General features: G+C 41.4%; 1 protein-coding gene and 1 pseudogene across 1 annotated transcript in view; one reads left to right on the plus strand and one right to left on the minus strand.

The window, feature by feature from the left end:
• cfap20dc (CFAP20 domain containing) overlaps nt 1-27290 on the minus strand; it is a 567108-nt gene that overhangs the window by 16241 nt on the left and 523577 nt on the right. The gene's annotated exons all lie outside the window — the stretch shown is intronic.
• Nucleotides 263-13204, plus strand: LOC140742133 (GRB2-associated and regulator of MAPK protein pseudogene; annotated as a pseudogene).

Consider the following 27290-nt stretch of genomic DNA (forward strand, 5'->3'; position numbering starts at 1 on the left):
CATCTGGCGCCCGGGCCTCCAGAGGGGTATTTAATGGCTCCCGAGGTATTCCAGCCCAGGAGGCTATGTCCTCGTTCAGCAGATTTCCCTCGGCACTGGAATCCACCATGGCAGATAGGGACAGGGACTGTTGTCAATAGTTCACGGTATCCAGGATCTGCATCCAGGTCTGGGGGACTGAAGGGAGTGTCGTCCAGCTCACCAGGAACCCTTTCTACTGGTGAGCCCTCCCTTTTGGCCGCAGAGGACAGGTATCCCGGAAATGTCCTGGCTGGCCGCAATTGTAACAGTCCCCAGCTCTCCGCCTCCAAAGTCGTTTGGCAGGGGAGAGACAGTTCAGTTCCTCCCCCAGGGTAGTGGGGTCAGTAGCAGCAGGAGCTATACTTGGAGCAGCTGCAGAAGGGAAGCTGGCTGAAGATGGTAAGGTGGCCCGTGGGATGACCCAAGGTCTTTTCTCTCAGATGCTCTTGGAGTCAATTAACTAGCCTGGTGGCTAGAGAGATCAGAGAGTCCAAGCTGTCCACGCCATCCCTCACTGACAATTCATCTTTTATCTTATCTGAGAGGCCCTATCGGAACACTTCCCGTAGTGCCTCGTCATTCCACCCAGAGTCGGCCGCTGATGTTCGGAACTCGATGGAGTATTTTAGATAGATAGATACTTTATTCATCCCCATGGGGAAATTCAACTTTTTTCCAATGTCCCATACACTTGTTGTAGCAAAACTAATTACATACAATACTTAACTCAGTAAAAAATATGATATGCATCTAAATCACTATCTCAAAAAGCATTAATAATAGCTTTTAAAAAGTTCTTAAGTTCTGGCGGTTGAATTGTAAAGCCTAATGGCATTGGGGAGTATTGACCTCTTCATCCTGTCTGAGGAGCATTGCATCGACAGTAACCTGTCACTGAAACTGCTTCTCTGTCTCTGGATGGTGCTATGTAGAGGATGTTCAGAGTTTTCCATAATTGACCGTAGCCTACTCAGCGCCCTTCGCTCAGCTACCGATGTTAAACTCTCCAGTACTTTGCCCACGACAGAGCCCGCCTTCCTTACCAGCTTATTAAGACGTGAGGCGTCCCTCTTCTTAATGCTTCCTCCCCAACACGCCACCACAAAGAAGAGGGCGCTCTCCACAACTGACCTATAGAACATCTTCAGCATCTCACTACAGACATTGAATGACACCAACCTTCTAAGGAAGTACAGTCGACTCTACTTTGCTTTGCTTTGCGAAAGGCTACGCTTTGCGAACCCTGACAGAGAGTTATCCAGCACTTAGCGGCATCCTTACCGCGAATAGGCTGTTCGAAGACCTTCCTCATTTCAGAGACGAACGAGGGGAAAGAGGAACAGACCTCTGGTCAGTTGTCCCAGATCGTGGTGACCCATGCCAAGGCTCTCCTTGTAACAGCCCCACGATGTACGCAATCTTTGGTCTGTTCGAGGTGTACGTACATGGCAGTTGCTCAAAGACCAAAGAGCACTATAATCAGAAGGCCCAGTACTTCCCTAGGTCCCCAGCGTAGGGTTCTAGTTCAGGTACATACAGCTCTCGAGGGGATTTTGTTGCTGATCCAAGGGGCGTAGCCATCCCAGGCTGTGTGGTTTAGTCAGTCAGGGTTCTTGGAAGGGACGGAGTAAGGGAAGCGGATACCCGGTCAACCTGCTCACTGACCTTCCTCACATTCATGGACAACACACAAAGGTTTTCTGTGACCTCTCTGAGCAGTTGGTCGTGGGCACCCAGTAGATAACCCTGGCTGGCGAGGGCCTGTTGCATGGGGTGTGCCCGCTGGGTTCATTCTTGGCCAGTTCGTTCTGTTGCAAGGAGGATGAAGCCAAGTACAGGACACAGGCACAGAGGCAGAGTCATGAGGCGTTAGCACCGTCATGACCAGGGAACCGATATCCATGAGAGTCTTTACACGGAGACAAGGTTTACATAGAGTATCCAGGAAATGATGCAGAGCTTCGAACTGACAGTCCTAAGGAATCAGGAAACAAGGTTTACTCACACTAGAGTCAACTAACGAACTGGCAAAGCAGGACTGTGACACCCGAGTTTTATCCCATGTTTGCTAATGGAAACCAGGTGTGCTGTAATTAGCTGAACTGGGAACGAATGGAAATCAGGCGAGGGGATTAAGGCCCAATTAAAGAGCTAATAGCAAGATGGAGAATTACCAGACAGGACCATGACTGGAACAAGTGGACAAGGGAGCATCAGTGGGGAAGGACTCAGAATGATATCTTTCTACCAGCTGGAAAAGTGGTAGCAGCATAGTGACATGCATGCAGAGTATGCGGTATCAGGCCAAACATGAGTAACGTTTTGTCCTCCCTGACTAACGAATCAGTACTCATTCAGTGACAGCAGACCCTAACATATACCAAACTGACGATTCAGCATGCATTGTTCCCAAGGTCTTTACCATTAAAGAAACCATTTTGATTAATCCTTCCCATCAGGAGATTAAAAACGAGAGCACAAAGTTAAACAACAAAACAACATCCTGCACTCAAGACCCATACTCCAGAATTCTATGTGCCCTGTGCAAGCTGGTCCAGTAAAATCACAACACTGGCATCCACCCAACAATATGAAAAATTGCCCAGGCATGCTCTGTTCTCTAAAGGAAGGGCAATTTCAATCATAGCAATTATTGTCCAGTCGACTCCAAGGTGATAGAAGATATTATTAGCAGTGTTATAAAGTTTCCCAGCCTTGGTCCAAATGGAATTAAAAGCAGAATTCTGGTCTAAGATGAGTGCGACTTCAAATCAGCACAGGATCCAGTATTACTTAACCCTGGTTTAACTGAAGTCAATCGACATCAATGTGTCACCTCTGTCACTGAATCTATCATTCAGATATCCTGAATCTATCATTCAGGATATCCTGTAGGAATTTCTCAAGATAGCTTACTGGACCCATTTATCCGCGGATGTGCTATTAACTATATTTCTTCCCAACATGTGTACATAAGTGGGAAAGTTTCATTTACAATTCCTTAGTAAATAAAGCAGTCCATGCTTGCAGGGGCCAGAACATACACAATATTCAGGGATTGGATGAAAAGTGACAAGTAGCATTTGTACCACAAAAGTGCCAGGCAATTATCATTTCAAAACATCTAACCAATATTGTTCCTTATTATGAACATTCCAAGCGTCACTATTAACCTGAAACTTAACTGGACCAACCATATAAATACTGTGGCTACAGCAGTAGGTCAGAGACTGGCTATGCTATGACAATTTTCTCAATATCTAACCATCCACAGTTTTTCCAGCATACACTGGGCACAACTAGATGTGATGATATAGTCTCTGTTTGTCTGGATCAATGCAGTCCAGACAATTCACAAGAAGTTAAGCGCTATCCAGCTATCCCATCGATTGCCTATGATGTGTATTCCTTCCATTAATTAATACTGTGCAGAAATTACTGTCCATGCAAGCTAACAGATTAGTTATTTGCCTTGGCTACACTGACACCATCTTCAAAATGCATGATAGTCACCTACTAGGATGATGTCGGAAGGAGCACAGAGACACCACACACCTTTCAGGTTTTCATCCAAGACACATTCGATGTCACATTCGATTCTTCCATCATTCCTAAATTCCTAGAGCTACTAGAAAATCTCCACCAAAGTAACTGGTAGTTCAAGAAGGCAGCTGACCAACACTTTATAAAGGACCATTTAGCACAGACAATAAATTACACACATAATGCATTTGAAGAAATTACTCAAAGGACATCCATCCTAGCTCTTGAGCAATACATAGCAAAACTGGATCTTAGATGTACGAGAATTAAATCGCAAATTAAAATTATGTACTGCTGAATTTGTCCTTTTAATTCCTAATCAATTTATCGTGGTTAATATTTACCATGTTCTAGACAAGATAGGCTAAGGTGTGATTTTGTTTGTGGGCAGTTTATACATTGACTATGTGCTTCCTCTTGCATGGTTATCACCTTAGGTAGTATATACAATATAAATCTCAATCTGGGAGCTTCACAAAGTATTTTCCCTATATTGATTTTGATGAGAATACATGGAACAAACAGCAATGACTAAAAGCTCTGGCAATCACAAACTACCAATTTATGGATGATACTTCATGGATAGAAGGGATCACCATCTCCTGAATGAACAGGAAAACTTGATTTACTGAAGTTCAATGAAAACAAACCCAAAAGTGTGACTATTAAGAAGTTAGGCTATTATTAAGTTACATAATTTAATAGTCATAACTTTTGCTGTTTTAGGAAACTGAAGGCAATTTCAATGTCTTGAAAATAATAAAGATCAGTATAATTAAGGACATTTCTGCCAACCAAATATTTAGAAAACAACTCTTCAAAATTAATGAGTTGTGGTAACTAAAATTAAAACACTTGAATTCTACTTTGCTTTGCCAGTATTTATTGCATCTTGATAAGCTTTTTCACCTAGCTTAAGGGTGCACTTACAAAGCGAGTCTCCAACATTACTGTGTTCTCTGAAAAAATTATACACTAAATTAATCCATTAAACAGCAGCTAGCTTGGTGTTGAATCCATTTAAAACCACCATCATATAGCCTAAAAGGCTTGAAAATACTGTTGAGCATGGACACTGTCATCATTCACATGCATAAAGCTAAAAATATCACAAGGATTTAATCATCTACTGGTCAATTAGAAGCCTCCCAATGTATTTGCATCATATAACTGGCAGCTTCATATGTTGATTCATTGCAGATTATTTGATAATAGTGATATTTTCATCATCAGGAAAGTATTTTGCTGCAAATAAATTACAATCTATTTGGGGTTTTTTTCTTGAGATACTCTAATGAATGGATTTGCATAGAAGCTTCCAGTAATGCACTTGTGAGAGAATTAAGCTTGGGGATATTTAAAGTAAAAACACAAACTGTTCAAATATTCAATAGATCAGGTTGCGTCTGTGGGAAGAGGAACAGTTGATATTTTTGGTCATAGATCCTTTGTCAGACAAAGAGAGATGATCGGAGGAACAGCTATGAACACAAAATCTGTAATCAAGTTCAAAACCATGTTCTTACTAATCTAGTCCCTCATGCTATTTAATGAAGGGCTAGGCTATCAAAGGTCAATAGTCACCTACTTGTGGACATCCACTTCCTCTTTAAACCACAGCCTTCATCGTGATTTCTGGTACACATTCAACCTTTATAATTCTAAATTGTGTGTTGTGTATAACTTTTAAAAAGAAATTACCAAAAAATACACCAGCCAAAGTCAATATAATCAGTCAAGTGAATTGATGTTTCCTTGAATTACTTAAATAGGACTCAGAATCAGGTTTAATTAGAATCTAAATCATGTTTAATATCACCAACATATGTCGTGAAATTTGTTGACTTTGCGGCAGCAATACAAAATAATTTTTAAAAAACTGAATTACGGTAAGTAGATTTGTATATTAAATAGTTAAACTAAATAAGTAGTGCCAAAATAGAAATAAAAAAGTAATGAGGTAGTGTGTATGGGTTCAATGTCCATTCAGTAATCGGACAGCAGAGGAGAAGCAGCTGTTCCTGAACGTGTGCCTTCAGGCTTCTGTACCTCCTTCCTGATGGTAGCAATGAGAACAAGGCAGGTCTTGGGTGATGAGGGTCCTTAATGATGGATGCTACCCTGTCACTCCTTGACAGTATCCTGGATAGGGAAGCTAGTGCCCATGATGGAGCAGACCAAGTTTGCAACTCTCTGCAGCTTGCTTCGATTCTGTACAGTAGCCTTCCACATACCAGACTTTGATGCAGCCTGTTAGAATGCTCTCCAGAGTACACCTGTAGAAATTCGTGGGTGTCTTTGGTGACATACCAAATCACCTCAGACTCCTAATGAAATATAGCCGCTGTCATACCTTCTTTGTGGCTGCATCGATGTGTTGAGTCCAGGTCAAATCCTCAGAGACATTGATGCCCAGGAACTTGAAATTGCTCACTCTCTCCACTTCTGATCCTTTAATGAGGATCATGACCCTTGGTGCTTCTTGGTCCAGATTTTCTGGTGTACAATGGATGAATGGCTGCTGTTTTGACCTTTAAGAACTTTGTTTGCAAAGATTGGCATGCATTTCCCCTTTTCCGAGGTGACATATTGTCTGGCACATTCTGTATCGGATCTGTGGCATTCATCCCAGTGATGCAAGCAAGCAGTTTTACACAGCTTATAATCAAGTGCTTTTCCTTGACAACTTTTATATCAGTTCACAGATGGAGAAATAAAAACTGAGTACACATCAGGAAAGGTGCTAATAAACCATAACTTAGAATATCATTATTTCAGAATTATGGAATCTTACATGTAATATTGATGGAATAACAATTGCCATTAAAGAGAATTATAATTTCAAGTTCAAGATGTCATTATTAGTTACATTATATATTACATCACTACAGAATTGGTTTCATGGTATATAAAGCAGAGCATTTTCAATGGTTTTTACAGTGAAAATAGTGTAAAATTTATTTACATTCGTTACAAGTCACTCACTAAATAACAAACAAATTACATCCATCAGACCCACTGCAGTATTCAACGAAATCATGGCTATGCCTGTACCACAGGTCTATTCTGCCACTCCATACCCTGATCTTTTGGCTTTGAGGAAAGTAAATAACTATACATCTGCATCTTTCTGGAATGGAGAATTCCAAAGATTTCCTAGATGTTTGATCCTTTCTGAGGCTCTGCGCCCAGTTCTCAGATGCTGAAATATCCTTGTGGCTCTCGATCCCTCTGGATCAACAAAATATTCGCAACAGTGCAGCTTATGGAGGAGCAGGGTGTTACTGATAACTTCGGAAAATACAAACTCTAAGACTGACAGCAGATACACGGAGGTGGCGGCATGTGCTGACACTTGGACAGTATTACAAGTGCAGTATCGCCACAGCAAATTTCCCAGAGAAAATAGTGAGAATTTGTAAATTTTAGCTCTACCCCAATTGGAACTTGGAACTGTGACACCTTTCATGTGCCTGGACTGAAAAATGCTTAAGCAAGTAGCTTGGCATGTGAGCAATTTGTTTTTCCATATTTAGACTCAAATTTGCCTCCGTTAAAAATGCTGCAAAGATTAAACAACCAGAAAATGTCATAAGTACAAGGGATGCTGCAGGTGCTGGAAATCCAGAACACCACGCACAAAATGATGGAGGAACTCAGCAGGGCAGGGGGCATCTATGAGAAGGAATAAACAGTCCACGTTTTGGCCAAAACCCTTTATCAGGACTGGAAAGGCTTCTTATCCCTTCCTTTCCAATACTGATGAAGAGTCTTGGCCTGAAACACTAAATGTTTATTCCTTCCCATAGGTGCTGTCTGACCTATTGAATTCTTCCAGAAAATGACATTACTCTATCAGCATCACAGATTTAACTCTGAAATTCCAATTTATTAATCCATCTATCAAATTCAAAACATTCCTTTCTTAGGGAGACACACAGAAGTACAGCACAGAAACAGGCCCTTCAGCCCATCTAGTTCATGCTGAAACCATTTGAACTGCCTACTCCTATTGACCTGCACCAGGACCATAGCGCACCATACCCTACCATCCACATACCTATTCAAACTTTGCTTAAACATTTAAATCAAATTCACACGCACCACTTATGCAGGCAGCTCATTCCACACTCTCATGATCCTCTGAGTGAAGAAGCTTCCCCTCATGTTCCCTTTAAACCTCCCATAATTTTGTATACCTCTATCAAATCTCCTCTCAACTTAACTCAGATCCTCCAGACCCAACAACATCCTTGTGAATTTTCTCTGTTCTCTCTCAACCTTGTTTACATCTTTCCTGTAGGTAGGTGACCAAAACTACACACAATACTCCAAGTTAGGCCTCACCAGTGTTTTATACAACTTCAACATAACATCCCATCTCCTAAACTCAATATTTTGCTTTATGAAGGCCAACGTGCCAAAAACCTTCTTTACGACCCTATCTACCTGTGATGCCGCTATCATGACTTTTATCTTACAGCATTTTACTTATTAATCATTGTTGTTTCTGTTAAGAATGAATACAAGGATCATAAGACCATAAGATATAGGAGCAGAAGTAGGCCATTTGGCCCATTGAGACTGCTCCACCATTCAATCATGGCTGATCCAATTCTTCTAGTCATCCCCACTCCCCTGCCTTCTCCCCATACCCTTTAATGCCCTGGCTAATCAACAACCTAACTATCTCTGCCTTAAATGCAGCTATGACTTGGCCTCCACATCCGTTTATGGCAACAAATTCCACAGATCTACCACCCTCTGACTAAAGTAGTTTCTCCACATCTCTGTTCTAAATGGACGTCCTTCAATCCTGAAATCGTGACCTTTTGTCCTAGACTTCACTACAATGGGAAATAACTTTGCCATATCCTTGCAGGTCCATCTGCATGGGAAGTCTTGAAATTATCAGACTTATTCAAACCAAGAACTTAACAAATGTCCAAAATTCAGGGTTAATTAATTGTTTTCCTTCATTTATTTCCACATACTCTATGCAAATACAAGTAAAAAATTCATTCCTAAATTATGAATAGCATAATTTTGAATCTTAATTGTTGATATGATCAATAAATGGGACATAGGCAAAGGCTTCAGAAAGGAATGGCATACTTAAAATAATGAGAAGTTTATGTTGATTGAATTGCATTTATAACTTAAAACTATATCACCAAACTAACTCTTTTGTTTTACTAAGTGAGTCTGGTGATCCATGAGCTGATTTTATTAAACTTTTATCTGGAACCTTCAGAGAACCAGAGCAGCAGTTCAGCAAATGCAGGGATTGAAGGAAGGCAGAGGTTTGGTCAAACAAGGCTGAAAGGAAGAACAGGCAATGCCAGGTTAATGAACACGGTGGGGTTGATGGGTTGAACTGAACATGTTTCAAAGCAAGGAGTACTACAGGGAAGAAACATTAACTTATAGCCAGGATTACCACATGGAGTTATTATACAAGTAACATTACAGGCACTTGGTTGAGGGAAGGGCAGGACTAGCAGCTGTGTGATATAAGATTCAGGAACTACGGATGCCACAGAGGGGGATGTAAAAGAGGTGAGGTTGTTACACTATTGATAGGGGGAATGTAATGCATTGGTGGCGACTGGACAGGACACCTGGAGGGGTTATCCAGAGCAGTAACTGGGTAGAGCCCAGGAATAACAAAGGTGTAATCACTATGAAGGGGTTATCACAATATGGGAGGGAGAAGAACACACTTTATATACCATCATATTATGGAAAGATGTAAAAGCAATTGGATAGTTTGAAGAGTGATTTTTAAAACGCAGTGAAGACTGACACTCTCTAACTGTCAAAGGCTTAGAGGAGGCAGAATTTGTTAGGTACATCAGTAAGGTTTCTTGATACAGCAGTATTTTGTTCAACCAGGGAATGGTCCATAGTAAACTTTATATTGGGAATTGAGTCTAGCTGGGTCTCACTGAAACCAGTCTACTCTTGGTCTTAGTGGGAAAGCATTTTGGGAACAATAATCACAACCAGCTTTCAGATAGTTATGGATATGATTTACCAAAGAAAAGTGTTAAATTGGGGAAAGGCTAATTACAAAATGTTAGGCAGGAGTTTGAGACCATAACACCATAAGATATAGGAGCAGAATTAGGCCATTTGGCCCTTTGAGTTTCCTCCACCATGTCATCATCAAAATTGTTGATCCAATTTTCCACTCAGCCCCAGTCTCCTGCTTTCTCCCCTTACCCATTCATGCCCTAACCAATCAAGAATGCTGACTGGGAACAGTTGTTACTGGACAAAGCCACAGTTGTCATGTATGGAGATATTTAAAGTACAGCTGATCAAAATTCAGGACCAACATGTTTCCATGAGGAGGAACAAAGATGGCAAGGCTCAGGAATCTTGTAGGACAAGAGATGTTGCAAATTTAGGCAGAACAAGAAAGGAAGCAAGATAGATGAAACTGGAAAGAGCTTTAGGAATATAAAGGAAGCAAAAGAGAACTTAAATAGTGAATATGTAGGGCTAAAATGAGCTATGAAATGTCCTTGGTAAGTAGGATTAAAGAGAATCCCACGGCATTTGATACATAAATTAAACACAAGAGGGTAAATAGAGTATAGGGCTACTCAAGGTCAAAAGAAGGAATTTATGCCTGGAATCTGTGGAATTGGGCAAGATGCTAAAGGAGAACCTTGAATCAGTATTCACTAAGGAGAAGGACATGGAGAATATCACACTTTTGTAGGGGTTTGTTGAGCCTAGTGAAAGTGTTGGGCTTTTGAAGAACATAAAAGTGGATTTCCCCAGGACCTGATGGAATCTATCCCAGGTCATTAATAGTACGAGGGAGGAGATTGCTGGGATCTTGATGGACCTCTTTATATCCTCTCTAGTCACAATCAGTGTTCCAGAGGACTGAAACCAATGTTGTCACTTTAAGAATGGCAATAGAGAGAAACCAGGAAATCATAGGTCAGTGAGTGTTACATTCCCGGTAGAGTAATTATTTGAGAAGATTCTTAGTGATGGGACTTACATTTCGAAAAAGACAGATATTAGGGATCGTCAGCATGGCTTTGTGAAGGGGAGGTCATGTCTTAAAACCTTGACTGAGCTTTTTAAGAGAGTGGCAAGGATGATTCCTGAGGAACACACTCAAAATCCTGGAGGAACTCAGCAGGCCAGGCAGCATCTATGGAAAAGAGCAAACAGTCAATGTTTCAGGCTGAGAGCCTTCACCAGGACTGGAGAAAAAAATATGAGAAGTCAGAGTAGGAAGGATCCATGGAGACTTGATACATTGGATTCAAATTTGGTTTGGCCACAAAAGATAGAGGGGTAGTGAAAGAAGTGTGTTACCTTGACTGGAGTATGTGAGCTGTGGCATTCCATAAGTATTTTTAGGGAGGCTGATAAGTTTACATCATTTACCAGTTTGTGACACAAAATAAAATGTCCAAGTGGTAAATAATGAGGAAGATTGTCAAAGGATAGGGACCTGTTGGAAATGTGAGCAGGGAAATATCAGGTGGAGTTTAAACCAGACAAGCGTGAGGTGTTACCTTGGGAAATCAATGTATGAGGAAAGTACAGAGTAAATGACAGGACCTTTAGGAGTATTGATGTAAGAGTGTAAGTCCATAGCTTCCTGAAAGTGACAACACGAGCGGATAGGGTGTAAAGAAGGCAGATGGTAAACTGATATACCCAGCCAGATGGTGGGTATGAAAGTCAGGAAGTTATGTTGGAGCTGAATTAAACTTTGGTCAGGCCACATTTGGAGTTTGCATGCAGTGCTCATTTCCTCATTACAGGAGGGGAGCTGAGGCTTTGGAGAGGCTGTAGAGAAGCTCCACCAGAACGCTGCCTCAAATGAGAGTTTTAGCTATAAGCGATTGGACAAGCCTGGATGGTTTTCTCTGGAGCATCGGAGGCTGAGAAATGACTTCATTATGAGAGACAAAGATAGTCAGATTTTTTTTTACCAAGGGTCGAAATGTCAAATACTAGACACAAAACCTTTAAGGTGGGGTGTGGGGAAGTTTAAAAATTGATGAGGCAATTTTTTAAAAATCAGGTAAATTTGTTTATTGCTGTGACATGTCACAGTGACAGGGTCCTGAAGGCAGACTGCGCTGGGAAGTAAGGCAGTACTGCTTCTCCTCCATCCAGGAACCACTGCAGCTGATTAGACTGAAGTCTACAATTCTTGCCATGTGCTTCAGAAGCACAGTTCTGAGCCCAAAGTTACAGCTCTTGAAGCAGCGTCTGCTGCCCAACCCAATGCCCATCCCGAAGAGACCTTGCAGCCAGATGGAAGCCTGCTTCTGTTTAGTTGACAGGCGGTGAATACATCAAGCATCAACAAAGAGATGCAGTGGAGCAGAGCGGCCAACCCCATGACCTGTCAATCGACTCACACAATTTACCACAGTTGGTCTGTCTTTTGGTTGGAGAAATATTGGAAAGGATTCATGAAAATGATTTGGTTTTGCTTCATTCCTGCCCATAGGTTCAAAGAGGGTCAGTATGTAAATGGGCCTTATATAAATACTCTTTTTGACTATGAGGACAATTTAAGTTATTGGAACAGGACAGTGATATCAAGGAGCCAGTGCAAAACTTCAACTGTATGGAGGAGGAGGCAAAAGCCGTTCCAGAATGAGGAGATTTGTCATGAAGGAAATAGAACTTAATGTTAAGGTAGCCTCGAGTGAGTACAGTAAAGATACAGGGGTGTGTAACATCATGTTAAGCATTTGGGAAAAACTTCTAATGGGGCAAACAGAAATCCTTTATGCCATCAAAAAAGAGCTCACAACTTAATATAACTTTTAAGGAAACTGGAAAACTAAACTCTATCAGCAAGGTTGGACAAGGAAAGTTACCGTGCCTTATCTGTATGAATCACTGAACCAATGAAAGCATTGACCTTCCTTTCCAGTGTAAAGGTAAACTTAGTATTTGTAGTCCCTCAGAGATACAGATTCAAGGAGGTGAGAACATAATTGTTGAAAAGACCAGGCTACCAGTAAATATTGCATTTTCATCAGCTTCACCAGGAAGCCCCTACAATCAACACCTCAATCAGAAAGATCATTGTTATGTTTGTTAATATTTAAATGGAATTGCAATTGTGTGCTGCGTACTTCAGAACAGCAAAATGATTTCAAAGCACTTTCTACTTCATTTAATTTTGCCAAAATTTACCTTGTCCGAAGGTTTCCTTAAGGGAGTAATGCGGTAGAGGAGTACAGTTCAGTATCCATTCAGCATTCGTCAAGAACAGGTTGACATTGAAGAATATTCACGAGCAGTTCAGGACACGAAGATTGATTAGAGTGGAGATTGAAAAGGTCTATGAAATGACTACGTCAACTCTTCATTAGCATGACTAAGGATGTCACTTAGTCAATCTTGCTAAGAACTGATGCAGTCATTCCATCGACCTTGAATATGTGTTTAAGGAAACAATTCCATAGAAATAGTTAAGTTAATTCGCAGGTTGCAGAGATCCTAGCAATGAGTGACTGTTTTTCCTGAAACCCTGCTATCACAAGATTCTGGAGAAAATGACAGTGATTACCTGCTGCCTGAAGTGAAAACCGAATCTGGAATCCAGTCGAACTCCGAACTTCCTTATGAAAAGTTCTAATCAGAACAGGGATCAGGGAAACAATGTGGGCAAGATTCTTCTATCCACTCCAAAAGTCCAGTTTCTTCAGCCCCTTCTTCTCCACGTACTTTATCTACATCGGATTTAGCAAGGCCCTTGACAACGTCCCTTTTGCCAGATGGAAAGTTAGATTTCATAGGATACAGTGGGATATTGCAGTTTGGCTCAGTATGGTTAGCAGGGTGGAGATAAGTCCCTACCAAAGAAGGTGTAAGGCACTCCTTCCCTCTGCTAGCCTGCAGGTTACCCTTGGGCAAGGTGTAATACCTGCTTAGCACCTCCAATCTAGGGCCATGTGAAGCCATGGGAACAGGTCGTGGATGGTTATATGAGCAGCTGGTGCATATCATGTCCTGATCATTCGACCAACGATGTGAGACAATCCATGAAAACTATTGATGATGCTGGGGTCACCTGTCTTGTAAAGACACTGCCCAGAAGGTGGCCATGGCAAACCACGTCTCTAGAAAAATTTGCCAAACAATCATGGTCATGGACAAAATGAAGACCACGATCGGTCACGTCATAAGACAAGGCATATAATGATGATGATGAAGAGCATTAGGAAGCAGAGGATGATGATTCGAAGTTGTTTCTCAGACTAAAGGCCTGCCCCTAGTGGCGTGCCACAGGGTTGGTGCTGGGACCTTTGCTGTTTTTATTTTATATGAGAATTTGGGTGTTAAGGTACAAGGTTAAGATTGAACATGATACTAAGGTACAAAGTTTGCACATGATATTAAGTTGTGTTGTGGGTAGTATCGAAGACAATGAAAAAGTGCGGGGGGGGGTTATCATGTGAGCATGTGGACTGAGGACTGGTAAATGAGTTTCAATCCAGATAAATGTGAAACATTGCATTTTGGAAGTTCTAGCCAGGGTAGGATTTGTACAGTGAATGGTAGGACCCTGAGGAGTGCTATGGAACAGAATGGGCTAGGAGGGCAAATACAGTTCGCTGAAAGCAGTGTTGCAGGATGAAAGAGCGATGAAGGTGTTTGACATGCTAGCCTCCATCAGTCAGAGCTCTGAGTGTAGGAGTTGGGAAGTAATGTTGCTGTTATACATTGGTGAGGACACACTTGTACTGTGTACAGTTTTTGTCACTCTGTTACAGGAAAATGCTATTAACCTAGAAAGAGTGCAGCAAAGATTTATCAGGTTGTTGCGTGGACTTGGGAGCCTGAGCTACAAGGAGAAGTTGTGTATATTGTACTAGAACTTTATTCCCTGGAACGTAGGAGATTGTAGAGTAACCCGACAGAGGTATATAGTAAGATCATGAGAGGCATTGAAAGGGTGAACATACATAATTTTTTCCCTAGGTAGGGACTGCAAAAACAACATAGAAACAAAGGGTCTTGGCCCAAAACGTCAACAGTACTTCTCCTTATAGATGCTGCCTGGCCTGCTGTGTTCCACCAGCATTTTGTGTGTGTTGCTTGAATTTCCAGCATCTGCAGATTTCCTCGTGTTTGCTGTTTTCATAAGGCATGCTCCCCAATCCAGGAAACGTCCTTGTAAATCTCCTCTGCACCCTTTTTTATGGCTTCCACATCCTTCCTGTAGTGAGGCGACCAGAATTGAGCACAGTACTCCAAGTGGGGTTTGACCAGGGTCCTATATAGCTGCAACATTACCTCTCGGCTCTTCCCATGATTGATGAAGGCTAATACACCATAAGCCTTCTTAACCAGGGAGTCAACCTGCGCAGCTGCTTTGAGCGTCCTATGGACTCGGACCCTGAGATCCCTCTGATCCTCCACACTGCCAAGAGTCTTACCATTAATACCATATTCTGCCATCATATTTGACCTAACAAAATGAACCACTTCACATTTATCTGGGTTGAACTCCATCTGCCACTTCTCAGTCCAGTTTTGTATCCTATCAATGCCCCACTGTAACCTCTGACAGCCCGCCACACTATCCACAACACCTCCAATCTTTGTGTTGTCAGCAAACTTACTAACCCATCCCTCCACTTCCTCATCCAGGTCGTTTATAAAAATCACGAAGAGTAGGGGTCCTAGAACAGATCCCTGAGGCACTCCACTGGTGACTGACCTCCATGCAGAATATGACCCGTCTACAACCACTCCTTGCCTTCTGTAAGCAAGCCAGTTCTGGATCCACAAAGCAACCTCCCCTTGGATCCCATGCCTCCTTACTTTCTCAAAAAGTGAATAGGTTTAGGATTAGAGGCATGAGATTTAAAAGGTACAACAGGGAAAACTTCTTCATCCAAAGGGTGGTGAACATTGGGAGTTAGCTATCGGAAACTGAGCTTGAGGATTGCATATTAAGAATTTTAATTTTTTTTTATCACTTTATTAAACCTTGGATAGGAGAGGTATAGAGGGCTATTGGCCAAATCTGGGCAGATGGGATGAGCTCTGTGAGTAAAACAATTGGCAAGGTCAAGTCGGCTGAAGGGCTTGATTCTATGCTGTATAACACAGAGGTATAGTGGAAGAACATTGCTTTGCATGCCAACTATACAGTTTATTTCATCATATCAGGTAGTACAAGGGAAAAATAATAACAATGCAGAGTGAAGTGTTACAGTTATGGCAGACAGACTGATACACTATTAATAACTCTAGGAAACTGGAAGTGAACGATAGGCTTTTATTAACAGCGAAAACGGAGCACAACCATGTTGAAGACTGTGGGAGGAGCAGTGCCCCAATCACCTTTATACAGGGGTCTGTGGGAGGAGCCACAGAAGCAGTCAGCAGAAGGGCGTGTCCAGACAGGTATATATGGTTTACCACACAGATGATAAGGTGCAAGGCCATAAAGAGATACATTGTGAGGTCAAGAGTCTGTGTGAGGGATACCAACCTTGCACGGGCAGATGTGATTAATTAGACTGGCATGATTGGCACAGGCATTGCGGATGAAAGGGCCTGTTCATAGTCTATGTTAAATTCCCTTACCCTGTAATGTGACAGAATGGCATGTTGATGAGAAAAGGCGTGGCAAGGTCAACGATGCATCTGGGATCTAGGTTAAAGTTAACAGTGGATCCCTATAAGTAATAAGGTTTAAGGTTTGAAGGAAAACAGAGTAATCAAAAAGACAAATTGCAGTTTACAATTAGGACTAAAGAGAGACAAAGACATGAAGAATGGAAAACAAAAAAAGCATTAGAAAATAGTCACTTACAATATGCTTCTTTAAAACCTCAAAGGATAATTTATCCCATCTGAAGGAATGATATGCCACTATCTAACAGTACAATATTTCAGCCAAAGACGTTGACTGGCATGACATTAATTATTACATTGCTAAATACTCATGTTTTAATTAGCAGGTTCAACTTTCTGTGGCCTGTTTAATAGCAATTCATGTCCAGATCTAACAAGTTTTTAAAAAGCAAGGCGAAAGGTGAAATAATGCTTAAGCTGCATAAATCAGCAACTTTCTTTTTTTGGAGATTTGCAACTCATCATATCTCCCTGAAGCTCTTGATCTTGCTGATCGATCTGTACTTTAATAAAGACGTATATCGTTGTGATCCAATTATTTATACAGCAAGATCCAGGCTTTTATCTCAGTTCTTAAATAGCCGTCATGTATCCAATTCGCTACTTTGCTTGCCACAGCATATTCTTATTAGTAAACCAGCAAAGTTTGGAGCAAGTTAATGCAGCAGGTTTAGTGCCTAGTATTTACTACTGCAGAGAAATATATACTATTAAGTCAAATGTTCAGAGGTAACCTATTTTATGACTGTAATAACTGCAAATTTTTATTTTAATATTTTATATGCCTCCCTAAGTTATAAAAATATTCAAACTGCAATGATAGTTGAAATGTTCACAGCCAAGACAGATAAATTGGAAACTACCAAAGGGATTTCTTGAATTATTCATTCAACGTGTGAGATTATTAAATTCTCCAAATACATGCTTTAGATGGTTAGGAGTCAAATAGATCAGGAAAGATATGAGCAGCTGGGCAAAGCATTTCCTGGCAAGGTTAGATGAAAAGAATTCCCAAGGATTGCAAGTGAAATAATGCCTGAAAGGTCACATTTATTTAGCCAGGAAAAAGCTTAGAATTTGACATATCAGCAAAGCGTCATTTATTCTTCTGTGTGGAAGATTGGCCACTTTTCAGACACTGGTTGTAAGTTACAATAGTGTTGCTCTGCTATTTATTTCCTTTGGTCTGTCTTCAATGCCTTGGTGTTCAGAATAATATCTCTGGCAGTAAATCAATAGAGACATTGTGAATGTACAATATTTCTTTGTAACACAATACATTCTCTTTGTTGTAGTTCAGCATTAAAATGCGAGCGAATGCAAGAATCACAGCAAATCACAGCCCAGAGACTGAAATTGGAGTGACCTTGGTTGTAGTGTGGAAGTGACATGGGTTGAACAGTTTTCTCATTTGTCTTGTAGATTTTCACCAAACTAGCAGGAGGCTTGCTGGAGGCAAGGTGCAGAAGGCAGTGAGAAATAATAAGTGTTGGTTATACATAAACTCTGTTGGAGTTTAGAATGCACTGTCTGTGAGTGTGGTGAAGGTAGCAATTCAGGACCTTTTAATAAGTACCTGGACAAACACTTGGATTGCAGACACAGAAGGCTATGGACCAAGTGCAGGGAAATGGCATAGTGATGTGCATTTAAAACTTCAGAAATATTTGAGTAGTATTGTGAATGTACTATATCTTTGATTCAGCATTCTTTGTTTATATAATGCATTGCAGGCTATACGTAAAAGTACGTAAATGGCACACATCATCAAGCCACCGCGTTATACATGCATGCCTCAATTAAAGTAAAGCACAAACTAAGATTTGCATCTTTTGTCTCTTGTTTTCCTTTCAGTTAGTTTTTATGCTTTGGAGTTACAAAACATAACAGTGGTGATGAAGTATATTTAGAATGAACCCAAGATGACTAACTACAAGTTGAAGCACAGCAAGACATTAGATTTTTAACAAGTGCATCAGCACATTTTTTTTCTTCAGAGCATCATGTTTTCTTTAAGGAAAGATGACTGAGTAAAACAAAAGGGGCAGAAAATGAAAGAATCCCTGGGTTCATTAACAGTGAGAACGAGTGATGAGAATCATTTAAAAAAAGAGCAGAAATGGCTGACTACATCAGAAAGATTGGCACTTTTGATTATACAACAGATAACTGGATATTGCATACTGAGCAGATTGAGCACTATTTTAAAGCAAATAACATAGCTGAAGAGAAACAAGTGCCAATTTTGTTGATTGTATTGGATTTAAAGGCATACAATTTGCTTAGAAATTTGATTGCTCCAACCCAATCAGCAGAAATGAGCTTTGTTGATATTGTGAGAGTAACGCAGGAACATTTAGAACCAAAACCATTGTTGACCGCAGAATGGTTTAGGTTTCATAAGGGGAGTCCATTGTAGCAAACGTGGATGAATTGAAGAAGTTGGAGAAGTTGTCTGAGCATTGTCAGTTCAGTGACGGGCTCAATGATGCACTAAGAGATCAGTTAGTTTGTGGAACCTTACAAGTAAGCATTCAAAAACTGTTCCTACTTGAAGCACAACTTACATTTAAAGGAGTAGTTGAAATTACTGTATCAATGGAAAGAGCAGACAGGGACACAACTGATTTGTAGCCAGAATGGCAAGTGAAGGTGAACAAAACTGCAATGTCTAAACAGAAACCTGCCTGACCAAACATATTGTGTTAGCATGTGTCAGGGGCTCACACTCACATTCAATGCAGATTTACATGCAAAACCTCAGAAAATACAATTACTTTATACAGGTTACAAAATAAATGGACTGATTAGGGAAGAGATAAAGAGTAAAGTCAAATTGCAGTTTCAAAAAGAGCACTATTCTCCATTCTGTTGATGAAAAATCTGATAATGATGACAGTGACACAGGACTGAGTAGCCCTGAGATTTACAATGTGGAAACTGACAACTGCCAAGCAATATGGCTTACACCAGAAGAGAAAGGCAAAATAATTAAAAATGTAATTAGACACTGGTTCAGCTGTTTCAGACATTCCACAAAATGAGTTTGAACCACATTTCAAAAATACCCAATGAAGAACTTACAATTTATAATTATCTTGTTATTGAATGCTCTCGTTATTTATTGGTACTTGTTTGCATTTGCACAGTTTGGTGCTCATTGATATTGTTTACAATTATTGTTCCATAGATTTACTGAGTATGCCCACAGGAAAAAGAATCTTAGTGTTGTATGTGGTGACATGTATGTACTCTGCTAGTAAATTCTATTAAGTTTGAGAATTTTTGTAGGAGTGACATTCCTAACAGTGAAATACAACAAAAGACAAGCCTCATTGAGCTTGTATGTGGTAAAAACAGGAAGGGCAGCATTGAGGGGGCATGATTGGCTGAGAACACTACAATCTGATTTGCATGCCACATCCCCTGCAATAGAGTCAACTGCAAGTAAATTAAGAAAGTTACTGGATGATGCCACAGCAGTGTTCAAGGATGGGATTCGAAAACTCAAACACATCAAGGGTAAAATAGCGTTAAATGAATTTTGTCAGCACACTTGTATAATTCTTGTGCGTCAATGGCACCAGAGTAAGTGGTCACAAAGTTTTGCAAATACCATCCGTGATAAAGTGAGCTAGTTTGCATAGGGCTGAAGGAGTTTGTTCCAAGGTTGAGTGGAGCCCATGGGCAACGGCAGTGGTCCCAGTAGCCAAGAAAAATGAATGTCAGGATCTGTGGTGATGTTAAGGTTACTATCTACCCTATCCTGATCACTACTCTCTGTCTAGAATAGAGAATATCTTTGAAAACTTCTCTTTATGGAAAACACCTCAGCAAAGCAGAGTTAGCTGAGGCCTACCTACAGATGGAGATGACAGAAGAGTCTAAAGTATTTCTCACCATGAACACTTATAAGGAGCCTTATCACTATAACAGACTTGGTTTTGGAGCAGCATCTGCTCCTGCACTCTGGCACAGAGTCATGACCAGCTGCTGCAAGGCAAGTCTGCCCAGGCACTCAGTGTTACCTGGATGATATTATTGTTACCAGTGAGAAGGACCAGGGGCATCTTTAAAGTCTCAAGACAGTTTAAAAATGATTAGAAGAGCATGACACAAGTGTGAATTTTTAAAACCAAGTAGTACCTACGGTGGTCACACCACTGACACACAAGAATTACACGAGTGTGCCGAGAAAATTCAAGCTGTGGTGGAGCCCCAAGGCCAAATGATGTATCACAGTTGCAATCCTTTTTAGGATTTGCCAATTACTACAACAGGCTCCTGCCAAACCTGGCTACTGTGCTCCACCCCGTGAACTCATTACTACAGATTGGGAAGAAATGGCGATGGGCAAAGCAGTGTGAGGTGGCTTTCAAGCTTTCAAAAAGGGGAAGGACATGGTGACATCAGACACTGTACTCGCACACCAACACGTCCAGAGGAAAGGTGTCTACAGCCAAGTCCAGAGCTGTCAGAACCACTTCCTGCAGTCGCAGAGTCAACTCCTACAACCTCCAGAGGAGGCCCCAGAACCTGAGATTGTTTCTCAGCCACCAGTTTCCCGTCAAGCAAAGTAAACCCCCCTCACCCGTCGGAGAGGAATGACATTATCCTGCAAGAGTAAGAAATCCTCCACAGCAAATATAGCATTGACGTAGAAGGCCAAACAGCCATGGTATTAATGAACAGACACCAAGGGCCTACACCTGCTTACATTTCTTAAGTAATTACCTATTAGGTTTCCTGATTATCTTCATCAAACCACTCTTGGTGCTTTCTGACAACGAAACTTGTGTCTCTACAAGTGCCAATTATGATGACTTCATACTCATCCAAACACTGTTGTATTTACTTTTGGTTGCGAATCGTCAGATTAGACATTGCATGAGAAGATAGAAACATAGAAAACCAACAGCATAATACAGGCCCTTCAGCCCACAAAGCTGGGCCTAACACGTCCTTACTTTAGAACTACGTAGGATTACCCATAGCCCTCTATTTTTTGAAGCTCCATGTAGCTGCCCAGGAGTCTCTTAAAAGACCCTATCGTTTCTACCTTCACTGCTGCCACAGGCAGCCCATTCCAGGCACTCATTACTCTCTGCTTAAAAATCTTACCCCTGACATCTCCTCTGTACCTACTTCCAAGCACCTTAAAACTATGCCCTCTCATGCTAGCCATCTCAGCCCTGGGGAAAAGCCTTTGACTATCCACACGATCAATACTTCTCATTATCTTGTACACCTCTATCAGGTCACTTCTCACCCTCCGTTGCTCCAAGGAGAAAAGGCCCGAGTTCCCTCAACCTATTCTCATAAAGCATGCTCCCCAATCCAGGCAATATCCTTGTAAATCTCCTCTGCACCCTTTCTATGGTTTACACGGCCTTTCTGTAGTGAGGCGACCAGAATTGAGCACAGTACTCCAAGTGGGGTCTGACCAGGGTCCTATATAACTGCAACATAGCCTCTCGGCTCTTAAACTCAATCACACGATTGATGAAGGCCAGTGCACTGTATGCCTTCTTAACCACAGAGTCAGCCTGCGTAGCAGCTTTGACAGTCCTACGGACTTGGACCCCAAGATCCCTCTGACCCTCCACACTGCCAAGAGTCTTATCATTAATGCTATATTCTGCCATTATATTTGACCTACCAAAATGAACCACCTCACACTTATCTGGGTTGAACTCCATCTGCCACTTCTCAGTCCAGTTTTGCATCCTATCAATGTCCCGTTGTAACCTCTGACAGCCCTCCACACTATCCACGACACCTCCAACCTTTGTGTCGTCAGCAAATGTACTAACCCATCCCTCCACTTCCTCATCCAGGTCATTTATAAAAATCACGAAGAGTAGGGCTCCTAGAACAGATCCCTGAGGCACACCACTGGTCACCAGCCTCCATGCAGAATATGACCCGTCTATAACCACTCTTTGCCTTCTGTCGGCAAGCCAGTTCTGGATCCACAAAGCAATGTCCCCTTGGATCCCTTGCCTCCTTACTTTCTCAATAAGCCTTGCATGGGGTACCTTATCAAATGCCTTGTTAAAATCCATAAACACTACATCTACGGTTCTACCTTCATCAATGTGTTTAGTCACATCCTCAAAAAATTCAATCAGGCTCGTAAGGCACAACCTGCCTTTGACAAAGCAATGCTGACTATTCCTAATCATATTATCCTTCTCGAAATATTCATAAATCCTGCCTCTCAGGATCTTCTCCATCAACTTACCAACCACTGAAGTAAGACTCACTGGTCTATAATTTCCTGGGCTATCTCTACTCCTTTTCTTGAATAAGAGAACAACATCTGCAACCCTCCAATCCTCTGGAACCTCTCCCGTCCCCATTGATGATGCAAAGATCATCACCGGAGGCCCAGCAATCGCCTCCCTTGCTTCCCACAGTAACCTGGGGTACATCCCATCCGGTCCCGGTGACTTATCCAACTTGATGCTTTCAAAAAGCTCCAACACATCATCTACATGCTCAAGCTTTTCAGTCCGCTGCAAGTCATCCCTACAATCGCCAAGATCCTTTTCCATAGTGAATACTGAAGCAAAGTATTCATTAAGTACCTCTGCTATCTCCTCCGGTTCCACACTTTTCCACTGTCACACTTGATTGGTCCCATTCTCTAATGTCTTATCCTCTTGCTCTTCACATACTTGTAGAATGCCTTGGGGTTTTCCTTAATCCTGTCTGCCAAGGCCTTCTAAGATCTATATGTTTGTGGCCTTTGTAAATTTCAAATGATTTTTTAAATCTTTCTGCTGAATTTTGAGACCAAGCTGATGGAGACTAGGCAGATTAGGCAGTGGGCGGTTGAATTGCCATTGGTACCAGTCATGGCATAGGTGATGCAACACATGTGCATACTCACTTTGGTAACAGTACAAGTTAATTGGCTATGCGCTCTTGCCATGAAGTCTTATATTTCTGCCAAGACAGGGCATTACTTGATGGACTGTGCGCTAATCATTTTATGAGATTCAGATCCAACAGAAGTTAACTATCCTAATTCCATCATTGGTAGTTGTGCCTTTTAGGGAGTTGGGCTGTTTTTCAGTTCCTATTACTGATGTTCTGCACTGTCCTTCCTCTACCAGACACTTCTCAATGAAGGAGATGGTGATGAAATTCACCAACTCCTTCAATGCATCTAGTGCAGACACTTACTGTCAAGGCAAGTAGTTATTTGAAGATTAGGTCCTCAAACCTCGGACTATACTCATTGTCCAGTAGTTAACAGTGCTCCTGTCGTTCAAGACACTCTGTCACAGGCAATGTGAAGCATATAAACTGGAGAGATACCACCTTTGTAAAATTCCCAAAATCCAACTGCAGTCAGCTCCTACAGCAAGCTAAATCATTCACATGCTCAAAACACATACTCTGCACCAAAATCTTTACCTGCAAGAGATTAAAAGATGACAGAGAAAATAATTTAAGGATGCTCTTAAAGTCTAGGTGTTGGTGCTGTGAAAGATCAGGTGTATTTTCCACATGACTGGATACATGCAGCACAGACACACTCATGAAGTGAAACAACATTCATAATAAAATTTGATTGGCAACTCATCCACTAACCCAAGTGTGTATTCATCCCACCACTGTTGCACAACAGTTGCACTGTGCACCATACAAAACGTACATCGTTACTCACCTAGCACCACCTAGACCTGCTGGCTTTACCAGCAACAAGGCAAAAGTCAGCAAGCCTGTGTGTACACTACCACATATAGCCTCCCATCCAAGCTACAAACTAGGCCGCCACAGAAATGTCCTACCAATCCTTCCATGTGTGGGATCTACAGTGGTATGCAAAAGTTTGGGCCCACCTGGTCAAAATTTCTGTAACTGTGAATAGTTCAGTCAGTAGAAGATGAATTGATCTCCAAAAGTCATGAAGTTAAAAGATGAAACATTCTTTTCAACATTTTAAGCAAGATTAGTGTATTTTTTTTGGTACAATTTTAGAGTGGAAAAAAAAAGGAGCACCATGCAAAAGTGTGGTCACCCCAAGAGATTTGAGCTCTCAGATAACTTTTGCCAAGGTTTCTGACCTTAATTAGCTTGTTAGGGCTATGGCTTGTTCACAGTCATCATTAGGAAAGGCCAGGTGATGCAAATTTCAAAGCTTTATAAATACCCTGACTCCTCAAACCTCGTCCCAACAAACAGCAGCCATGGATTCCTCTAAGCAGCTGCCTAGTACTCTAAAAATTAAAATAAATGATACCCACAAAGCAGGAGAAGGCTATAAGAAGATAGCAAAGTGTTTTCAGGTAGCCATTTCCTCAGTTTGTAATGTAATTAAGAAATGGCAGTTAACAGGAAAGGTGGAGGTCAAGTTGAGGTCTGGAAGGCCAAGAAAACTTTCTGAGAGAACTGCTTGTAGGATTGCTAGAAAGGCAAATCAAAACCCCTGTCTAACTGCAAAAGACCTTCAGGAAGATTTAGCAGACTCTGGAGTGGTGGTGCACTGTTCTACTGTGCAGTGACACCTGCACAAATATGACCTTCATGGAAGAGTCATCAGAAGAAAACTTTTCCTGTGTCCTCACCACAAAATTCAGCGTCAGAAGTTTGCAAAGGAACATTTAAACAAGCCTGATACATTTTGGAAACAAGTCCTGTGGACTGATGAAGTTAAAATAGAACTTTTTGGCTGCAATGAGCAAAGGTATGTTTGGAGAAAAAGGGTGCAGAATTTCATGAAAAAAAAGCACCTCTCCAACTGTTAAACATGGGGGTGGATCAATCATGCTTTGAGCCAGTGGTACTGCCGAACATTTCACTGGTAGCCCTGAATTCAATTAATTTCAATTAAATACCAGCAAATTCTGTAAAATCTGTTTTAAAAAAAAGCTGAAGATGAAAACAGGATGGCTTCTACAACAGGATAATGATCCAAAACACACCTCAAACTCCACAATGGACTACCTCAAGAGGCACAAGCTGAAGGTTTTGCCATGGCCCTCACAATCCCCTGACCTAAGCATCATCACAAATCTGTGGATATACCTCAAAATAGCAGTGCATGCAAGACTGCCCAAGAATCTCACAGAACGAGATGCCTTTTGCAAGGAAGAATGGGTGAAAATCCCCCAAACAAGAATTGAAAGACTCCTAGCTGGCTACAGAAAGCGTTTACAACCTGTGATACTTGCCAAAGGGGATGTTACTAAGTACTGACCATGCAGGGTGCCCAAACTTTTGCTTCGGGCCCTTTTCCTTTTTTTGTTATTTTGAAACTGTAAAAGATGGAAATAAAAAAAGTAATCATGCTTAAAATATTAAAGAAATGTGTCATCTTTAACTTTATGCCTTTTGGAAATCAGGTCATCTTTTACTCACTTAGCTATTCACAGCAACAAAAATTTTGACCAGGGTGCCCAAACTTTTGCATGCCACTGTAGTTACTGGACCTTCCTCTCCGACAATTTTGAGCTGGATAACTTTGTAAGGGCATTACCATCACTTGTTCTCTTAGGGATTTCACCCAAAACTGTGAATAATATTTAAAAAAGGGGCAGGTAGTAGAATTTGTAATATAGCCTATAAATGATGCAGCTGTAGACAGCAAAATGAAAAGTGCTTTCAAAACATAATTTTGGTGATGACAAATACATAAATGAGAATTTTAGCAGCAACAAAAATGAGCTATAGATGAGAGGGGGAACAACACGTTTCAAATATGAAAGAAGAGCTTTTAGTTTGATGTTTTGGTATGAATGTCAAACACCATGGAGTTGAGTACTCATTCAGAGAGACCTATGGTTCACCAGGGACTAAAAGGTGATTATTTTTGGCAGACCAATACAGAATTGCTTTAGTTCTTGCAGAACAGTTGAAATGTATTTTGGTCCAATGAGTTGCACAGTTGGCTCAAAAGTTCTGAGTGGAGTAGAAAGAAGTTTGAGCAGGGCCAATTTTTAAAAATCAAGACACTTTCATACATACATTTAACTACTGAAGTTCAGCTCCGATTTTGCAAAGTCTACACTGCAGCCCACAAAGAATAGGATGCAAGTTAAACAATGCTTCCATACTTTTACAAAATACTTCTATTAACTTGGGGCAGCATATAACAGTGTAGCAAGTAATATTAGTATAGATTATCGCTGCACTCATCTTCATGACACCGACATAACCTCAAATTGGAATAAGTATCGGCATAACCAAGTAGTTTTGCATAACGTTCCCACTAGTGCTTCACCCATCAACATATCTGTTCGGCAGTCGAGCCCTTGCAATTGGTGCTTTCCTCATCCTCTTGCACGATCCTAATTCTGGTCAGGATTGGTAACCCGCAGCTGTAACACAGACCGTGCGGTGACGGCGCCGACACGACCCCGGCCCGCTCGAGCACGCACCCACCGCTGCCCAAACCATTCACCTGAGGCGCTGATCCAGCGCCGTTCCTGGGACCTTCCCCTGCCCTGCGGCCAACTCTTCCTCCCACCTCGGGAACTCTGTCTGAAGAAGCATCTGCCTCCACCACAGTGGTGCCTGTTATGAAGAACCAGGCTGCCGAGCAGACTAAATGGAGCGCCGCCGCTCCACAAGCTCCCAAAGCCACCATCTCCCTACTTCTTCCTCCAGATCTGCAGCAACTCAACAACAGCTTTCCTTCTGATTGGCCGATGTCTCCGGACTCTTATGACGTCCCACCATAACCGATGACACTTGTGTTCATCAACTAAGCAGTGAGCGACCTAACAGGTTACGTTGTTAGCACAAGCTCACTCTTTGCCGTTTGCAATGTTTCTGCTTAAATCCGAAACCGCTATTTACAACCCCTCCAACTTTCCGTACCCAGTTCTGATAGTGGTGACAAATCTGAAGTCTTAACTCTACAGAAACTGACTGATTTGCTGGATATCTCCTGTGTCATACCTCAAATTTAATAGTATTTTACTTTTAGAACATTTGTTTCTGTCCGTTCATGTCAGTCCGGGTAACCAATTTATATTTGTGGATTATGCTTTGTGGATCCAGAACTGGCTTGCCTACAGAAGGCAAAGTGTGGTTGTAGACGGGTCATATTCTGCATG

This window comes from Hemitrygon akajei, chromosome 19 (assembly GCF_048418815.1).
Source record: "Hemitrygon akajei chromosome 19, sHemAka1.3, whole genome shotgun sequence".
Lineage (NCBI taxonomy): Eukaryota > Metazoa > Chordata > Chondrichthyes > Myliobatiformes > Dasyatidae > Hemitrygon > Hemitrygon akajei.